A 6,860-nucleotide genomic window follows, 5' to 3' on the forward strand; every position below is an offset into this window, starting at 1 on the left:
CCTCAACTATTTTCTTTGAATTGTTCTATTAAATGTATTTATTCTACTGTTGCTTTTGTTATCAAATGTCAATTTGTGTCACAAGCGATCTTTTTCAACATCTTATTCAAATACATGTCTATCCTTATTAAATTCAAATAGATATTTTTTAGTCATCTAAAGACTCTTGGTGAAAATCAGTTATTTGCGGTTCAACATGTGCTTTATAGGTATGTGCCATTGGGATTTCTTCTGAAACTTGTGCTTTTAAGGCCCATAAAATGCTTATTCAAAATGCAAGTTTGTTTTCGTGCATCAAATTCACTCACACAAGCTTATACGGTCCATTAGAATCACTTTGTTGACATTCCCAAAATGATGAGTTTGTCAAATCATGATCTTTAAAGGAAAAACATGCCAATTATTACAGCTATTGGTATATAGTAGCAACCCAAAACATAAGGTAGGTGTAAAGTTACAAAAAGTATGTAAGAACTTTGGGGCGAGACAAAAATTAGCAAATTATGCAGTATACTTTGAGCAAAGTTGGTGTGTATTTTGATTTACTTTCTGTAAAATTAAAATTGTATTGATTTCAAATTTTTCTTATACCTTTTTAAATTTTTTACAGGTGAAAACTATTACATTTGCATAACTCAACACATTTCTATTTTACTTATTTTTTTCATCTTCACAAGCACAAAATAGAATACCGCGTTGGTCAAGAGCAAGAAATAGAGATGCCAAGGTAAATTTGGTTGACATCAAGTCTATAAGTTATTCTTAAAATTTTCAATAGTCTATGTGCCACTAACATATTTATTTCTTCGTGCATGTTTGTTGTATTTCTGCAGGGGGAGCCCAACCCCGCTAACGCCGTGTTTTAGGGTTACAACGAGCTGGCCTCTGAGAGACTAAGTTGAGAATAGCGCTTAGGCAAAGACTTATCTGTTTTGTGCTTAAGCCCCAAAAATTTGCTTTACAACATTAGCCCGAAGCTTTAAGTAAATATTATTTATGCTATATCTTGATTTTCTCTTTGTTTCAAACATATAATATGTGTGGATTATGTACTTAAATATTATAAAGACAAAAAACTTCACAATATATAACAAGCTAATAAATATTATAAAACCAGATTTTTATCATGATTCTTTGTGACTATCGTATTATTCAAGTAAATTTTGTTACTATTTTTATTTTCATAAATCTCCGCGCAACGCGCAGGTACGAATAGTAGTATATTATTAAAAGGAGAGGAAAAAGCCCTCTCCTTAAGCCAAGTGGTAGCCTAAAAAAATGCCACATGGCATAATTGGTTGCTAATTAGTTATTTAGTTTATAATTAGTTATTGGTTACTTATTTTTGAATTTAAATACATATCAAAAAAGAAAATAATAAAATACACACACACACACATATATATATATATATATATATATATATATATATAAATTGGTTACTTTATTTGGATTTAATAAATATAGATATCTTATAATTAAATATAATAAAAAAACAACAAAAAATAAATATATATAAAAAATAACTACCCATTCAAATTGGGTGGGAGTAGTTTCAAGTTTGAGTTTTTAAATTATTTTAAAATAAAAATCAAAAAATAAATTAACCTATAAAAAGAAACGAAAAAAAGAGAAGAAAAATTTGCCCATTCAAATCGAGAAGTAGTTTCAAGTTGGAATTTTAAAATAATTTTAAAATAAAAACAAAATTAAAAAAATTAATTAATTACCAATTTAAATTGGGGAATAGTTTCAAATTGGAGTTTTAAAATTATTTTAAATTAAAAAAAACGAAAAATCTATTTATATATACATATAAAAAACGAAAATAATAAAATAAAATAAAAAGCTACCATATATATATATATATTAGTTGGTTACTTTGTTTGGATTAATAAATATAGATATCTTATAATTAAATATAATTAAAAAAATGAAAAATAAATATATAAAAAATAACTACCCATTTAAATTTCGTGGGAGTGGTTTCAAGTTTGAGTTTTTAAATTATTTTTAAAAAAAAAAGCAAAAAAAAAAAATTTACCTATAAAAAACGAAAAAAGAGAAGAAAAACTACCCATTCAAATCGGGAAGTTGTTTCAAGTTGGAGTTTTAAAATAATTTAAAAAAAACAAAATTAAATAAAATAATGAATTACTAATTCATATCGGGGAGTAGTTTCAAATTGGAGTTTTAAAATTATTCTAAAATAAAAAAACGAAAATCTAGTTATATAAATAATATATAATATAATATAATATAATAATAGGAGAGTCAAAGAAATCTATATCTATATATATACAATAGGAGAGGCAAAGAAATGTCATAATGACAAGTGTCATAATTTCTATTAACAATATAATTATACTAAATATTTGATAATATAATAAATAAAAATATATAACGAAAAATTATTTGATGACTATATAATTCCCTTTAATTTAATGGAGATTTTAGTTATGAAAATTTAGACAATATCTATTGTATTTATATAGAATAGGATAATCAAATAATTGTGATAATTTCAAATGTAACATCGAAAAATTAACAAAGTGACAAATATTTTTTTAATATTGACCGCGCATCGCGCGGGTACGACTACTAGTGACCTATATAGGGGCGGAGCTAGAAGCCCGACTATAGGTTCGGCTGCACCTAAACATAGTATTTGTGTCAAAAAATTATATCGTATTAAATATGTATAAAAATTAAACTTAGAACCCAGTTATTAGCACTTGAAGGCGTCGGTTTAAAATTCAGAACCCATAAAGTTGCTATCCTGACTCCATCTCTGGACCTATAGGTCACGATTTCGAACTCGAAAAGCAGCCACTAATACTTGCATAAAAGTAGCTTGTGCAACTATTGGGATGCTTTATGCACTGAACTGCCCTTTATACTAAGTTTGCATAGACTTGAAATATTAAATCTGCCTCTGATAACCTTAATGGCTTGTTACAGCTCGATCTTATCAAGTTTCCCAAAAAAGGAAGAGGAAAGAGGAGGGGGTATCTTCTGATGCTTTCATGTTTATACTAAAAATCTACTTTTACTTATGCATAGTAAAGACTAGTAAATACATTCAATGTTTAATTTGACTAGACTGACTTTGTGAGCTCCAGTGATTTGCTCCACTCTGTATCTAGTTGTCCTGGGCTTTTTACTAGCTATTTATTCCCTTGGCAAACCTAGTGCGCCATGTTACATCTGGTCTGCAACAAATTAAAATATCAAACTTCTGTAACTGCTATCATACATTTTATATATTGTTTGGTTTGAATTATTAACAATAACTTGAGATCTTTTTGTTTAGACAAAAAAATATGAACCTTTGGTTACACCGATTGATTAAAAAGATAAAGGGTTAATCCTAGTTAAATATAATAACTTCATATCCAAAATTGGCCTACGAGGGTTACACAGGACAGTGTCGGAACAGATCTAATGCAATATGTATTAAATGTTCAAGGTCACTAATGGGGTGAGAATAACAAGTATTAAATAACAATAAATGGCACTAAATGTAAATAAGGAGAATGATTCGCCCAATATTGAATGAGCTGGATGATTCTTCCTTCTGACAATGATGTATGACAAATAACTATGAGAATATTGGAGACTTTCTCGGATCTGATGTGAAAAGTGTAGAATAAAAGACAAAATGAATCTCTTTAGAAAGGTGCTGTTTGTATCTATCTAGAGAGTAAACTTTTCAAGAGAGTTCTTATCAGAATTAACAATTATTGCCTTTCACTTTATCTCTCTTTGTATCTATATGAGACATACCCCTCATTAGCCTTAAAAGTACAAGTACAGAGAATAACCAATGTAATATTCTCTTAACCCTTACTGTTGCTCTAAGCATTTGACCTTGGCCATGATCGACTGCTCGGCGGTAAGTTCCATTAATCATTAGTCGACCACGACCAAATCACTTCTAATAATACCTCTTCGTGCCGAATTCCCTTAGTCAGATTTTGACCCATACAGTTAGTCCCTCCGCTTATCGAGGTTGTCCCTCGGATGGCCTGGATGAGCGGGCTTCGCTAGTCGTAGTTGAGATATTTTAGGTGGGTAGGTCGAGCAGCAACACTCATGGCGAGGTGATAACGTGGCGCTTTGTGAGCCATAATTTACCGTTAAGTCGGTTCAGAATGACATCACGACATCATGCGTCATTATTACGCATTTTTCTGATGTGTTACGTCGTTTCCCGCGCCTCTGCCATTTCGATATTTGTGCAGTGGCGACTGGCATTTTCGATTAAGGTGCCTGGATTTCTTATAAATAGGGATAGAAACCCTCTACTTGATCCTTTGTGTTTCCAAGCATTCGAACCTCTATATCTCTCTTCTTCTCCGGTATTCTTGATTTCGTTGTTTCCATCTTCATAGCCCCGTTTTCCCTGGTTTTAGCAATTTCTGCTACTCTTACTCCCTCTGTGTAATTCTTTCACATATAAACAACCAAAGATGGTTAATGCATCTTCCACTTCTGGAGGGACCTCCGATCGATTCCATTGGCAGTGAGAAACCCCCCTCATGACGATGGGGCTTCTATTGTTGCAGAGGATAAGAGCTTCCCCACCGTAGACGAAATAATCCCTCGCAAGGAAAAGGTTAGGTCGGACTTCTCGAAGCGGCTCGAGGACGATCCCGAGCCCGTAGAATCTGAAATGGACATGGCTGTCCTTGCTGACATTAAGTCCAAGTTTAGAATCCCGGCCCACATCGACCTGGTCCCGGCCGGCCGTGATGTAGTACAGGTTCACCTCCCTGGATATTACGCATTCTATGCGTATCCGTTCCTTGTGGGCTATCCGCTTCCTCTTCCCTCATTGGTGGAGGAATTCTGTCCTTATTACGGCATCTTCCCAACCCTGCTTTCCCCTTACATCTACAAGCTTATCCTCATGTTGACAAAGTACGCGGAACTGGCTAGCTGCGGGATCTCTATTTGCCATCTACTGCATCTCTACGCGCCTAGTTTCCATAAAGGGACGATGTTACCCCTTCGTCACCGTGGAGGCAAGAGTTTGGTGGTGAAGATGGACTATAAGGCCAATCATCGGTTATGGTTTAACTTTTTCTATGTCAAGACCGAGGACATAGTGACAAACACTAATGGATTTCCCAAAGCGTGGAACTATGCTCGTAAGTACCTTCGTCGAATGTTCATTTCAGTATAGCGTAATCATTCCATTTTCTATTCTCATTTCTTTTTTCAGCCGAGAAAGAGCCCCCTCCATTGGTTGCAGACATTCACGACTGGGTCAGTCAGGTCTTTCCCCATACGGGGGCGATCCGTGAGTGGCTGGCTTTCCGCAAGAAATTTGGGCCCAAGCCCTCAACGACTGGTGAGTTGCTTGCTTGAATTTTAGGTGTTTCGGCTTGTAGGTCGTCCTTTTCTTTTTTGTATCGTAGGGGTTGACTTAACCCTACTTTTGTTGTTAGGTTGAAGACCATCGAGGAGGATGAGAGATCCTTCCCCCGCTGTTTGCCAAACGAGTACCGTGACGGGGTCTTCCCATGCTACGACTGCGGATCAGTTTGCTCAGCCGACCACTTCTTTTCAGCCCGAGGAATTGTGCAGGAATCGGTTCACTCAAGAGGAGGAGGGTGGATTTCGGTGACGGGGTAGTTAGAGTTGCGGAATCTACAAGGGATGAGCGTGATCTGACCGATGTTGAATCGGAGGGCGATGTGGATCTACCATCTGCAGCTTCGGCGTCTACCGGGGTTATGGAAGATGTTCCTTTGCCCGAGGTCGCGGTTGAAGTTAGAGGGCCATATGAGACTGCAGACGTCGTGCCGATGAATGAGCTATCATCCTCGGGGCCGGTCGACATTCCTTCATTGGTTGAGGAGAGAGCAAAGGGCATTGTCGAGGACGGTTATGAAACCGGTTCTGACGTTGACCCCGAGGAGGTGCGGAGGTTCAATGAAGGATTCTCCTGGGTGGAGGTGAGGTTGGAGGGGTCTTCTCGTACCATAGTGATCCCCATGGACCGTGATCTGCTGGTGAACACAGAGGATGCGGTCCCCTCATTGGGTCCCCTATGTTCTAATGCGGAGGGCTGGACCCTAGCGATATTCAATGATGCCACCCTGTCGTCGGGCATAGCCGGCCTCGCCCTGAGGGTAACTTTTTCCGATCTTCCTAATATCTGATCCTTGTATCTTTTTTTTTCTCTCTCTCTCTCTCTCTCTCTTATTTTTTAGACTGATTCTCTCTTTTGCTCTCTTTTTAACAGACCATTGTCTTGTAGATTGAGAGTGCTAATCGTGCGGAGAGCCGTAGGGCTACTTTTAAGAAGATGGAAATAAAGTACCGCGAGTACCACAACAAGCACCGCGAGATCTGTAGGCGGTTTGGTACGAGTGGTAATTTCCAAAGCTATCAGAGACGAGCTGAAGCAAAAAGATGATGAGGGTGTCATTACCTGCATTATTAACATGGTGAGTGATACCTACTGTGAGCAGAGGTGGGCCGTGTTGTTCGACTGTTGTTGGTGCAATACAGGTCCTTGCACCCTCTCCAATCGCCTTTTGAGCGGGGTTTTTAAGGATTCTGGTCAGCTTATTCGTCGACCACGCTTCAAGCAGCTTTTTCATCGCCGGTGGAGCCTCTTCCGTTGTAGACGTGGAGGCTCGTTTACTGTGGGATGTTGTGATACTAACATGAGGAAGGGGTGAGCCACTTGTATCCAGTGGAGATGTTATGCAAGAATCTTGGTAAATAGGTTGTTTTTCTGTAGATGTGATAAGATCAGATTGTCTCTTACAAAGTCAATGTGTTCTTTACAAAATGAATATCCCCCTTCTATCATTGTGTCTCCTTCTATTTATAGGGAACATGTT

Source organism: Nicotiana attenuata, unplaced genomic scaffold (assembly GCF_001879085.1).
Source record: "Nicotiana attenuata strain UT unplaced genomic scaffold, NIATTr2, whole genome shotgun sequence".
NCBI classification, from domain to species: domain Eukaryota; kingdom Viridiplantae; phylum Streptophyta; class Magnoliopsida; order Solanales; family Solanaceae; genus Nicotiana; species Nicotiana attenuata.